The sequence below is a fragment of the Heterodontus francisci genome, chromosome 7 (assembly GCF_036365525.1).
Source record: "Heterodontus francisci isolate sHetFra1 chromosome 7, sHetFra1.hap1, whole genome shotgun sequence".
In the NCBI taxonomy this organism is placed as follows: Eukaryota; Metazoa; Chordata; class Chondrichthyes; order Heterodontiformes; family Heterodontidae; genus Heterodontus; species Heterodontus francisci.
The window spans coordinates 138,129,146-138,143,308 of NC_090377.1; the positions used below are offsets into that span (position 1 = coordinate 138,129,146).

General features: G+C 47.2%; 1 protein-coding gene across 3 annotated transcripts in view; it reads left to right on the plus strand.

Annotated features, from left to right (window-relative positions):
- LOC137372353 (zinc finger protein 229-like) overlaps positions 1-14,163 on the plus strand; it is a 106,699-nt gene that overhangs the window by 82,111 nt on the left and 10,425 nt on the right. Inside the window, exon 1 of one of the 3 annotated variants that reach the window (XM_068036241.1) lies at positions 11,172-11,256. The exons of 1 other annotated variant lie outside the window; for it this stretch is intronic. The gene's annotated coding sequence lies outside the window, so the exon portion shown is untranslated. Of the gene's footprint in view, positions 1-11,171; positions 11,257-11,284; positions 11,687-14,163 lie in introns of those variants that run through there. One more of the 3 variants, XM_068036242.1, reaches the window with a different exon arrangement.

Sequence of the window (14,163 nt, forward strand, 5' to 3'; positions counted from 1 at the left end):
AGGATGGGGTCAGGGCGCAAGTGCTGCAGTCATGCATACATACAAACATACGAACTAGCAGCAGGAGTAGGCTTCTCGGCCTCTCCAGCCTGCTCTGCCATTCAATAAGTTCATGGCTGAACTGATTTCTTCACATTACTACCTACCCCCGATAACCTTTCACCCCCTTGCTTATCAAGAATCTATCTGCCACTGCCTAAAACATATTCAGAGACTCTGCTTCCACCGCCTTTTGAGGAAGAGAGTTCCAAAGACTCACGACCCACTGAGAGAAAAAAATTTTCCTCATCTCTGTCTTAAGTGGGCGACCCCTTATTTTTAAACAGTGACCCCCTGGTTCCAGATTCTCCCACAAGGGGAAACATCCTTTCCACATCCACCCTGTCAAGACCCCTCAGGATCTTGTATGTTTCAATCAGGTCGCCTCTTACTCTTCTAAATTCCAGCGGATACAAGCCTAGCCTGTCCAATCTTTCCTCATAGGATAGCCCACCCATTCCAGGTATTTGTCTAGTAAACATTCTTAGAACTGTTTCCAACGCATTTGCATCCTTCCTTAAATAAGGAGACCAGTACTGTACAGAGTATTCCAGATGTGGTCTCACCAATGCCCTGTATAGCTGAAGCATAAACGTGATAAACGATAACATTCTATTAACTTTCCTAATTTCGTGCTGTCCCTGCATACTAACCTTTTGCAATTCATGCACTAGGACACCCAGATCCCTCTGCGTCTCAGAGCTCTGCAATCTCTCACCATTTAGGCAATATGCTTGTTATTCTTCCTGCCAAAATGGACAACTTCACATTTTCCCGCATTATACTTGATCTGCCAAATTTTTGCCCACTCACTTAACCTATCTATATCCCTTTGCAGCCTCCTTCAGACTTCTTCACAACCTACCTTCCTACCTATCTTTGTGTCATCAGCATATTTAGCACCATACCTTCGGACCCTTCATCGGAGTCATTTATATAAATTGTAAAAAGTTGAGGCCCAAGCACAGATCCCTGTGGCAAACCACTTGTTGCATCTTGCCAACCAGAAAATGACCCATTTATGCCTACCCTGTTTCCTGTTAGCTAGCCAATCTTCTATCCATGCCAATATGTTACCCCCTACACCATCAGTTTTTATTTTTTGCAATAACTTTTTATGTGGCACCTTATCAAATGCCTTCAGGAAATCTAAGTACAATTCATCCAGCAGTTCCCCTTCATCCACAGCACATGTAACTGCCTCAAAGAACTCCAATAAATTTGTTAAACATGATTTCCCTTTAACAAACCCATGTTGACACTGCCTGATTACATTCAATTTTTCTCAATGCCCTGCTGTAACGTCTTTAGTAATAGCTTCTAACATTTTCTCTAAGACAGATATTAAGCTAGCTTGCCTGTAGTTTCCTGTTTTCTGTCTCCCTCTCTTTTGCTATTTTCCAGTCTAGCGTAACCTTCTCTGAATCTAGGGAATTTTGGAAAATTAAAACTAATTGGGTGGCACAGTGGTGCAGTGGTTAGCACCGCAGCCTGACAGCTCCAGTGACCCGGGTTCAATTCTGGGTACTGCCTGTGTGGAGTTTGCAAGTTCTCCCTGTGTCTGCGTGGGTTTTCGCCAGGTGCTCCGGTTTCCTCCCACAGCCAAAGACTTGATAGGTAAATTGGCCATTATAAATTGCCCCTAGTATAGGTAGGTGGTAGGGGAATATAGGGACAGGTGGGGATGTGGTAGGAATATGGGATTAGTGTAGGATTAGGATAGATGGGTGGTTGATGGTCGGCACAGACTCGGTGGGCCAAAGGGCCTGTTTCAGTGCTGTATCTCTAAATAAATAAAAATAAATACATATAACGCATCAACTATCTCAGTAGCCACTTCTTTTAAGACCCCAGGATGACGTCCATCAGGACCCGTGGACATGTCAGCCTGCAGTCTCCGTGAGGGTACAGAGTGGGTGGGGCTTCCAGGTCTCTTCCCAACCAGTTCCTCGTGCCTGGGAGATGGAGCTTCCTGGACAAGAGTTTTCAGTGGCTTCACCCACTCCAAGGTTGCATGTGATCTTTGCAGCCTCAGAGTCCATGGGCCATGTAAATATTCAGTGTGAGAGGTTACAGTCCCTGCATAGTTACCTCAACTTAACATCATAGAAATTTACAGCATGGAAGGAGGCAATTTGGCCCATCTTATCCATGCTGGTTGACATGGAGCCATCCAGCCTAATCCACTTTCCAGCTCATGATCCAGAGCCTTGTAGATTAGGGCACTTCAAGTCCATGTCCAAGTTTTTAAATGTTATGAGGGTTTCTGCCTCTACCATCCTCCCAGGTAGTGAGTTTTGGATTTCCCCTCAAATTCCCTCTTAATCTCTTACCTTGTACTTTAAGTCTATGCCCCTTGGTTATAGACCCCTCAATCAAGGGGAATAGGGTCTTCCTATCCATTTTACCTGGATCTCTCATAATTTTATACACTTCAATTAGGTCTCCCCTCAGACTCCTCTGTTCCAAAGAAAACTGCCGCCACCCAATCAATCTTTCCTCATAACTAAAATTCTCTGGTCCAGGCAACATCCATGTAAATCTCCTTTGTACCCTCTCTAGTGCAATCACAATTTTCATGTATTGCGGTGACCAGAACTGCACACAGTACTCTAGTTGTGGCCTAACCAGAGTTTTATACAGTCCCAGCAATAACCTCCTAGCTCTTGTATTCTGTGTCTTGGCTAATAAAGGCAAGTAACCCCTCTGCCTTCTTGACCACCTATCTACCTGCCCAGCCACCATCTGGGATCCATGAACATGTACACTGTTCTACCCACCTGACTAATTTATTCATAATTTCCTGCAGTCTACAGCTTTCTTCTTCATTATCAACTACACAGTCATTTTTTTAAATCATCTGCAAACTTCTTAGTCATACCCCCCCTATATTCAAGTCCAAATGATTGAAAGCAAGGGACCTCATACCAAGCCCTGCAGAGCCTCACTGAAAACAGTCTTCCAGTCACAAAAACACCCTTTGCTTCCTGTCTCTGAGCCAATTTTGGATCCAACTTACCACTTTGCCTTGGATCCCATGGGATTTTGCTTTCGTGACCAGACTGCTGTATGGGACCTTATCAAAAGCCTTGTTTCCATTTTAGCCTCACTCTCCTAATTTTTGGCCGCTCGTTATGGAGGTAGGTGGGTAAGTCGGAGGATCTTCTCTTGGGCCTGGTTAAAACGGCAATCTGTAGGTCCAGAATGGGCAGAGACCATGTTGGGGATGTGGGGGGTCACTCTGGCTGCCAGCCTCTCTTCTGTGGTCTTGTCTGTACCTAGGTGGCCCTGGAGAGGGAGCACACTTGATATCTTCTGCAACCAGTGGCACTTCAGGGTACAGTATGTCATAGACACTGGTTACAATATTCTGGTTTAGTTGGAAAGGCTCCCTCTGCTTTTGTTGTGACTTTCTTACTTATTTTGGCTTCTTTTAGTTTGAATGGTGTGCATGGAGTGGAGACTTTGCTTGAGTGAAATGTAGTCAGTGTGAAGGTGGGAATTTGGGTCATGTGGGAATTCAGTGCAAAGGGGGAAAGAGGAATTGACGTGTGACATTCCAGCAAAGAAGGTTGGTGAACATTTTTTCTTTTATTGAAATGAAAGATTTTCAATGGGTCCTAGCCAATGAGGCTCACAACCCATGAACAAATAATTTAAAAAAATCTTCCTCTAAGCCTCAGAAATTCATCTGACAGCGTAATGTTGGTGAGTGGTGATTGTCCTGGGAAGCAACAGGAAGAGAGCTCTGAGGCTAGAGGGACAAGGCAGCAGCATGTTCTGTAACCAATGCTTGAGGGGTGGAACCCGAGTTGGCCAGTCAGTTGACATGCTGTCGGCCAGAAGCAGACTGTCATACACGTTCAGCAGGTCTGAACCAATCCAGCCCCACAGTCAAATACAACTCAACTGGTAAGCCATTGCTTCCAGGAGTTTTAATAGTCTCAAAGGGACCGACGAGCATTGTCAGCAAATCCAGAGTTAATGGTTTGTCCAGGTTCTCCCGCATACTGTCATTTAAGACCTCCATGATAGATGACAGGAAGGACTGGGAGGCCATGCTGTCTGTGGGCTTCACATCGTACAGCCTAGCATAAAAGGATTTGTTGATCCTTATGTCTGACTGTGATGACGTTAATGAGCTGTCCTCTTCCTTCAGGTTGCTGATCACAGAGCTCTCTGTGTACCTTTTGGAAGAAGAAGCACAAGCACGTCTCATCCTGCTCCATGGAGCAGACTCTGGACCGGAAGATGATCTTGCAGGCCTCGTTCCAATTTGAGCTACCCGTCAGTTTCCCATCACCCTGACAAGCTAGTTTACAACCTCCCCAACTAGCTAATCTCCCCGTGAGGATGTTAGTTCTGGTCCTGTTAAGGTGTAGCCCATCCATCTTGTACATGTCCCACCTGCCCCAGAACCGGTCACAATGCCTCAGAAATCTGATTCCCTCCCTCCACCAATTCTCCAGTCAGATATTCAATTGATCAATCCACCTATTCTATGCACGTGGCACTGAGTAATCCTGAGATTACTGCTTTGGAGGTCCTGCTTTTTAATTTCCTTCCTAACTCCCTAAAATTTGCTTTCAGGGCCTCAACCCTCTTCCTACCTATGTCATTGCTACCAATGTTCACCACAACCTCTGGCTGTTCACCCTCCCCCTGAAGGATATCCTGCAGCCAACCCAAGACATCGTTGACCCTGGCACCAGGGAGGCAACACGCCATCCTGGAGTAATTCATGTTTACTGCTGCAGAAATGCCCATCTGATCCCCTAACTATCGAATCCCCTATCACTATTGCTCTTCCACTCTTTTTCCTCCCCTCCTGTGCAGCTGAGCCACCCCTGGTGCCACTGATTTTGCTCTAGCTGCACTCCCCCGAGGAACCATCTCTGTCACCAGTATCCAAAACGGAAAACCGATTAGCAAGCAAGATAGACTTAGGGGACTCCTGCACTACCTGCCTGGTTCTCTCAGACTGCTTGGTGGTCACACATTCGCTCTCTGCCAGCATGTTCCACCTCCCTAAACGTGCTATCCACTTAGTCCTCTGCCTCATGGATGCACAACAGTGATTCCAGCCACTGCTTGAGTTTCAAAACTCAGAGCTCAAGCTTCTGCAGCCAGAGACCATTCCTGCAGATGTGTCCGTCTGGGACATGTGGGGCGTCCATGACTTCCCACATACCGTAGGACGTACATTCCACTTGGCTGAGCTGACCTGCCATAACAGAACTTTAAAAACTTATCACAATGAGAAGTAGAACAACATACCAGTTACTCAATCAGCTTCTTCCCTGTACTGAAGAGACTGGCAGCTACTGGAGGCTAAAAAAAGGTAAAAGAAAGAAAGGAGCCCCTCCCTCACTTACGAAACTCCCTTCTTCACACTCTGGAGGGCAAAGCAGCACTCAGTGCAGACTCCGAAAACTGTCCTGGTCAGTCACAGGGTTTGTTCTGCCAGGGTGACACAGGGGTGGGTGGGGGTGGTCTTGTAGGCAGCAAGCTTTGGACTGTCTGCTGCTGGTGGGGTCTTTCCCTTCTGTTCCTCCTCGTTTCCCGGAGCTGGGGTGCACTGGGCGCGTCACTGTGCTCTGGGCCTTTCACTGCTTCCAGTGTTTTGGTGTTGGAAGGCCTTCTCTTCCAGCTCCTTTTGTGTTCTGCCACTTATTTTGCTGGTGTCATCTTTCCTGCCCTTCCTCATCTGATGAGGAGCAGCGGCTGTCGTCCGTCTCAGACATTAGCGTCCTCTTGCCACATGATAGTCAGAGTAGAAATGAAAGAATAGTCAGGATGAATGCGTGGCTTGAGAGATGGTGCAGGAGGGAGGGGTTCAGATTTTTGGGACATTGGGACCGGTTCTGGGGGAGGTGGGACTATTACAAATTGGACGGCCTACACCTGGGCCGGACTGGAACCAATGTCCTTGGGGGTGCTTTTGCTAATGCTGTTGGGGAGGGTTTAAACTAATGTGGCAGGGGGATGGGAACCAAATGAGGTCAGTAGAGAGTAAGGATGTAGTAACTAAAGCCTGTAAGGAACTAGATAATGAAGTCAGCGTGACTAAGGGAAAGAGTAGGCAGGGAGCAGATGATGAAAGCAAAGGGACTGGTGGTCTGAGGTGTATTTGTTTTAATGCAAGTAGTGTAGTAGGTAAGGCAGATGAACTTAGGGCTTGGATTAGTACCTGGGAGTATGATGTTATTGCTATTACTGAGACTTGGTTAAGGGAAGGGCATGATTGGCAACTAAATATCCCAGGATACCGATGCTTCAGGCGGGATAGAGAGGGAGGTAAAAGGGGTGGAGGAGTTGCATTACTGGTCAAAGAGGATATCACAGCTGTGCTGAAGGAAGGCACTATGGAGGACTCGAGCTGTGAGGCAATATGGGCAGAACTCAGAAATAGGAAGGGTGCGGTAACAATGTTGGGGCTGTACTACAGGCCTCCCAACAGCGAGCGTGAGATCGAGGTACAAATATGTAAACAGATTATGGAAAGCTGTAGGAGCAACAGGGTGGTGGTGATAGGAGATTTTAATTTTCCCAACATTGACTGGGATTCACTTAATGTTAGAGATCTAGATGGAGCAGAATTTGTAAGGAGCATCCAGGAGGGTTTTCTAGAGCAGTATGTAAATAGTCCAACTCGGGAAGGGGCCATACTGGACCTGGTGTTGGGGAATGAGCCCGGCCAGGTTGTTGACGTTTCAGTAGGGGACGACTTTGGGAATAGTGATCACAATTCCGTAAGTTTTAGAATACTCATGGACAAAGACGAGAGTGGTCCTAAAGGAAGAGTGCTAAATTGGGGGAAGGCCAACTATACCAAAATTTGGCAGGAGCTGGGAAATGTAGATTGGGAGCAGCTGTTTGAAGGTAAATCCACATTTGATATGTGGGAGGCTTTTAAACAGAGGTTGATTAGCGTGCAGGAGAGACATGTTCCTGTGAAAATGAGGGGTAGAAATGGCAAGATTAGGGAACCATGGATGACAGGTGAAATTGTGAGACTAGCTAAGAGGAAAAAGGAAGCATACATAAGGTCTAGGCGGCTGAAGAAAGACGAAGCTTTGAAAGAATATCGGGATTGTAGGCACAATCTGAAACGAGGAATTAAGAGGGCTTAAAAGGGGTCATGAAATATCTTTAGCAAACAGGGTTAAGGAAAATCCCAAAGCCTTTTATTCATATATAAGGAGCAAGAGGGTAACTGGAGAAAGGATTGGCCCACTCAAGGACAAAGGAGGAAAGTTATGCGTGGAGTCAGAGAAAATGGGTGAGATTCTAAATGAGTACTTTGCATCGGTATTCACCGAGGAGAGGGACATGACGGATGTTGAGGTTAGGGACAGATGTTTGATTACTCTAGGTCAAGTCGGCATAAGGAGGGAGGAAGTGTTGGGTATTCTAAAAGGCATTAAGGTGGACAAGTCCCCAGGTCCGGATGGAATCTATCCCAGGTTACTGTGGGAAGCGACAGAGGAATTAGTTGGGGCCTTAACAGATATCTTTGCAACATCCTTAAACACGGGTGAGGTCCCGGAGGACTGGAGAATTGCTAATGTTGTCCCCTTGTTTAAGAAGGGTAGCAGGGATAATCCAGGTAATTATAGACCGGTGAGCCTGACGTCAGTGGTAGGGAAGCTGCTGGAGAAGATACTGAGGGATAGGATCTATTCCCATCTGGAAGAAAATGGGCTTATCAGTGATAGGCAACATGGTTTTGTGCAGGGAAGGTCATGTCTTACCAACTTAATAGAATTCTTTGAAGAAGTAACAAAGTTGATTGATGAGGGAAGGGCTGTAGATGTCATATTCATGGACTTCAGTAAGGCGCTTGATAAGGTTCCCCATGGTAGGCTGATGGAGAAAGTGAAGGCGCATGGGGTCCAAGGTGTACTAGCTAGATGGATAAAGAACTGGCTGGACAACAGGAGACAGAGAGGAGCAGTGGAAGGGAGTTTCTCAAAATGGAGAGGTGTGACCAGTGGTGTTCCACAGGGATCCGTGCTGGGACCACTGTTGTTTGTGATATACATAAATGATTTGGAGGAAAGTATAGGTGGTCTGATTAGCAAGTTTGCAGACGACACTAAGATTGGTGGAGTCGCAGATAGTGAAGGGGACTGTCAGAGAATACAGCAGAATATAGATAGACTGGAGAGTTGGGCAGAGAAATGGCAGATGGAGTTCAATCAGGGCAAATGCGAGGTGATGCATTTTGGAAGATCCAATTCAAGAGTGAACTATACAGTAAATGGAAAAGTCCTGGGGAAAATTGATGTACAGAGAGATTTGGGTGTTCAGGTCCATTGTTCCCTGAAGGTGGCAACGCAGGTCAATAGAGTGGTCAAGAAGGCATACGGCATGCTTTCCTTCATCGGACGGGGTATTGAGTACAAGAGTTGGCAGGTCATGTTACAGTTGTATAGGACTTTGGTTCGGCCACATTTGGAATACTGCGTGCAGTTCTGGTCACCACATTACCAAAAGGATGTGGATGCTTTGGAGAGGGTGCAGAGGAGATTCACCAGGATGTTGCCTGGTATGGAGGGCGCTAGCTATAAAGAGAGGTTGAGTAGATTAGGATTATTTTCATTAGAAAGACGGAGGTTGAGGGGGGACCTGATTGAGGTGTACAAAATCATGAGAGGTATCGACAGAGCGGATAGCAAGAAGCTTTTTCCCAGAGTGGGGGATTCAATTCCAAGGGGACACGAGTTCAAAGTGAAAGGGGAAAAGTTTAGGGGGCATATGCGTGGAAATTTCTTTACGCAGAGGGTGGTGGGTGCATGGAATGCATTGCCAGCGGAGGTGGTAGATGCGGGCACGATAGCGTCTTTTAAGATGTATCTAGACAGATACATGAATGGGCAGGAAGTAAAGAGATACAGACCCTTAGAAAATAGGTGACAGGTTTAGATAGAGGATTTGGATCGGCGTAGGCTTGGAGGGCCGAAGGGCCTGTTCCTGTGCTGTAATTTTCTTTGTTCCCTTTTCTGGGCCACCTTCGTGGTTTTCTTCTTGACCACTTGCCACTAACCCAGTTGTTCTTCTGCTGGCTCCTCCTCCATTGATTCTGTCTGCTGAGGAGGAGGTGACTCCAGGCACGGAGTTGGCATTCGGCAGCTTGCTGCATGCAGCTCCCTTTCCTTCCTGTTTTCCCTTAGACAGCTCTTTCTCACTGGAGGGCTTGGTGGTGGGGTGGGGGGTGGAATTACCGGTCCCCTTCACAGCACCACCCATGTTGGCCATTCCCTCCTCGGTGCCTCTCCTTGGTTCTCACCACCTGTGTGTAACTGGATGCACCATCACCTCACAGTTGGGTCATTTGTCTATGAAGGGGAGGTTGTCCTGTCTAGTCCACCCTGAATACCCTGACTCCATAACTGTCAGGAATAGAAAGTCCCGGTATTGTGAGTGGAGCCTCAGGGCATCAGTCTCAATGAGCCTGTAAAATAGAGGAACACATGAGTGGGAGGAGGTCATTCAGCCCCTTGTGCCTGTTCTGCCATTCAAGTACATAATAACTCCTCTGTATCTCAGCTACATTGACCCAGTTTGTTTCATATCTTTTCATAACCTTACTAACAAAAATGTATCACCCTCAAGTTTTGACATTCACTTATCTCTCACTCCCACCCCGTCTGTGTCTGTATCCCCATTTACAGATGTTCCCTGACCTGACTTTATTTCTCCTGCATTTACAGACGCTCTCTAATCAGTGCCATTTCTCCTATCTCTAACAATGCCACCTGACCAGTTCCCATTTGTCAATGAGGGCTGACTTGTCAGCACTCTCATTTCTGAGTCAGAAGGATTTGGGTTCAAGACGCACTCAAGGCCTTCAGCACAAAAATCTAGGCAGGCACTCCAGTGCAGGATTGAGGGAGTGCTGCACTGTCAGAGGTCTGGTCATTAAACTGAGGCCTGGCCTGCCCTCTCAGGTGGATGTAAAATATCCCATGGCACTATATCAAACACAAGCAGAGGGATATTCCTGATGTCCTGGCAAATATTTAGCATCACATTAAGCAGGGCAGATTTCTTTTTTTTCTTTTGGGCCTCCTTATCTCGAGAGACAATGGATACGCGCCTGGAGGTGGTCAGTGGTTTGTGAAGCAGCGCCTGGAGTGGCTATAAAGGCCAATTCTGGAGTGACAGGCTCTTCCACAGGTGCTGCAGAGAAATTTGTTTGTTGGGGCTGTTGCACAGTTGGCTCTCCCCTTGCGCCTCTGTCTTTTTTCCTGCCAACTACTAAGTCTCTTCGACTCGCCACAATTTAGCCCTGTCTTTATGGCTGCCCGCCAGCTCTGGCGAATGCTGGCAACTGACTCCCACGACTTGTGATCAATGTCACACGATTTCATGTCGCGTTTGCAGACGTCTTTATAACGGAGACATGGACGGCCGGTGGGTCTGATACCAGTGGCGAGCTCGCTGTACAATGTGTCTTTGGGGATCCTGCCATCTTCCATGCGGCTCACATGGCCAAGCCATCTCAAGCGCCGCTGACTCAGTAGTGTGTATAAGCTGGGGATGTTGGCCGCTTCAAGGACTTCTGTGTTGGAGATATAGTCCTGCCACCTGATGCCAAGTATTCTCCGAAGGCAGCGAAGATGGAATGAATTGAGACGTCGCTCTTGGCTGGCATACGTTGTCCAGGCCTCGCTGCCGTAGAGCAAGGTACTGAGGACACAGGCCTGATACACTCGGACTTTTGTGTTCCGTGTCAGTGCGCCATTTTCCCACACTCTCTTGGCCAGTCTGAACATAGCAGTGGAAGCCTTACCCATGCGCTTGTTTGGTCATTATCACATTGCGGTTTGTGCACAAATTGACAGCTGCGATTCCGACAATACACTGATCATACTTAAAAACGACTTCATTGGCTATTAAGCACTTTAGGATATCCTGTGGTCATGAAAAATACTGCAGAAAATTCAAGAATAAAAACAAAGTCTTGGAAGTACTCAGCAGGTCAGGCAGCATCTGTGGAGAGAGAGCAGCAGAGTTAATGTTTCGGGTCTGTGACGTGGGCGGGGCTGTCACTGTCTCGAGTTGCCGTCAATCACCCGGACTTTGTGAGCTGCAACAGGTGAGAGTTCGCTGGTGGGAGCTTCAAGTATCAAGAGCGCATGCGCCAATGTTTGGAGCATGCGTAATGCGAGTGATGGCAATGGGCAGACCCTTGATCCGCTTCTACAGCCGGTAAGCGACGGTGGGGTGGAGGGAGCGATTGAGCCGGCGGGTGAGCGGCCAGACTTCAGAAACACCCGGTGTAGGCCGCAAAGCGCTTAATTAGAAGCTCCAGGTCTGCACCAAGCGGGGAGGCAGCTGCGGGGCCTCCTTCGGTGACAGGCCCGGTTAACGGCCGTCAGATCTTTGGAGGAACTGAGGATGAATAAACAGCACAGGGCAGGAAGTCCGCCCCTCCCCCATTCCCAGGTTCCACAAAGATTCCCCTTGGACTGGGCCACACCTGAGTAGGACTGGCTGAAGGTGCAGGAAGCTGCTAGGCTGAGCTGTGGACTGGGAGGAGTGGGGGGTTTGACTGACAGGCCTGGGGAGGGGGATATCAGGACAGGTACACACACTGCTCCCCCTTTTCCTCCTGGGATGTTTTACTGGACTTGTGTTGGTGAGTGTTTCCTGAACTCTGTCTCCCTATCCTGGTAGGTTGCTGTGAGTGTTGGACTATATTGCCACTCCTCATTCTTCCTCCTTCTCCCACTCCAAGCTCTAGGCTGCAGGCTCTGATAGCTCGATGTGCCTGAAATGTTAACTGTTTCTCTCTCCACAGATGCTGCCTGAGCTGTTCATCAAGGATGGCATTGGTGCAACAGTTAGAGGTGACCTTGGTTCAGGAGATCAGGATGTAGAATTGGTTTGGGTGGAGATGAGGAAGAGGAGGGAAAAGAAATCACTAGTGCGAGTGGTCTACTGGCCTCCTAACCTCCTAACAGTAACAATGTTGGATGAAGTATACATGAAGAAATATTGGGTGCTCGTGTTAAAGGGACGGCAATAATTGTGGGTGAATTTAATTTACATATAAACTGCAAAAATCAGATTGGCAATAGTAGCCTAGATGAGGAGTTCATAGATAATAAACAAAATGCTGAAAATACTCCAGGTTTGACTGCATCTGTGGATACAGAAGCAGAGCTAACGTTTCAGGTCAGTTTTAAGCAAATAAAGTGGGGGTGGGGCCAAAGATAACAAAAGGGAAGGTGTTGATAGGACAGAGGGTCACAGAGAATAACTGACCAGAATGTCATGGAGCAAAGGCAATGGGTGTGTTAATGGTGTGTTGAAAGATAAAGCATTAGTGCAGAGAGGGTGTAAAATGACAGAATAATAGAACAAAGAAAATTACAGCACAGGAACAGGCCCTTCGGCCCTCCAAGCCTGCGCCGATCCAGATCCTCTATAGAATATTACAGCACAGTACAGGCCCTTCGGCCCTCGATGTTGTGCCGACCTGTGAAACCATCTGACCTACACTATTCCATTTTCATCCATATGTCTATCCAATGACCACTTAAATGCCCTTAAAGTTGGCGAGTCTACTACTGTTGCAGGCAGGGCGTTTCACGCCCCTACTACTCTCTGAATAAAGAAACTACCTCTGACATCTGTCCTATATCTATCACCCCTCAACTTAAAGCTATGTCCCCTCGTGTTTGCCATCACCATCCGAGGAAAAAGACTCTCACTATCCACCCTATCTAACCCTCTGATTATCTTATATGTCTCTATTAAGTCACCTCTCCTCCTCCTTCTCTCCAACGAAAACAACCTCAAGTCCCTCAGCCTTTCTTCGTAAGACCTTCCCTCCATACCAGGCAACATCCTAGTAAATCTCCTCTGCACCCTTTCCAAAGCTTCCACATCCTATAATGCGGTGACCAGAACTGCACGCAATACTCCAGGTGCGGCCGCACCAGAGTTTTGTACAGCTGCAGCATGACCTCGTGGCTCCGAAACTCGATCCCCCTACTAATAAAAACTAACACACCATATGCCTTCTTAACAGCCCTATTAACCTGGGTGGCAACTTTCAGGGATTTATGTACCTGGACACCAAGATCTCTCTGCTCATCTACACTACCAAGAATCTTCCCATTAGCCCAGTACTCTGCATTCCTGTTACTCCTGCCAAAGTGAATCACCTCACGCTTTTCCGCATTAAACTCCATTTGCCATCTCTCAGCTCAGCTCTGCAGCCTATCTATGTCCCTCTGTAACCTACAACATCCTTCGCCACTATCTACAACTCCACCGACCTTCGTGTCATCCGCAAATTTACGAACCCACCCTTCCACACCCTCATCCAGGTCATTTATAAAAATGACACAGCAGTGGCCCCAAAACAGATCCTTGCGGTACACCACTAGTAACTAAACTCCAGGATGAACATTTGCCATCAACCACCACCCTCTGTCTTCTTTCAGCTAGCCAATTTCTGATCCAAAGCACTAAATCACCTTCAATCCCATACTTCCGTATTTTCTGCAATAGCCTACCGTGGGGAACCTTATCAAACGCCTTACTGAAATGTATATACACCACATCCACGGCTTTACCCTCATCCACCTGTTTGGTCACCTTCTCAAAAAACTCAATAAGGTTTGTGAGGCACGACCTACCTTTCACAAAACCGTGCTGACTATCGCTAATGAACTTATTCTTTTCAAGATGATTATAAATCCTATCTCTTATAACCTTTTCCAACATTTTACCCACAACCGAGGTAAGGCTCACAGGTCTATAATTACCAGGGCTGTCTCTACTCCCCTTCTTGAACAAAGGGACGACATTTGCTATCCTCCAGTCTTCCGGCACTATTCCTGTCGACAATGACGCCATAAAGATCAAGGACAAAGGCTCTGCAATCTCCTCCCTGGCTTCCCAGAGAATCCTAGGTAAATCCCATCTGGCCCAGGGGACTTATCTATTTTCACACTTTCCAAAATTGCTAACACCTCCTCCTTGTGAACCTCAATCCCATCTAGCCTAGTAGGCTGTATCTCAGTATTCTCCTCGACAACATTTTCTTTCTCTACTGTAAATACTGACGAAAAATATTCATTTAACGCTTCCCCTATCTCCTCT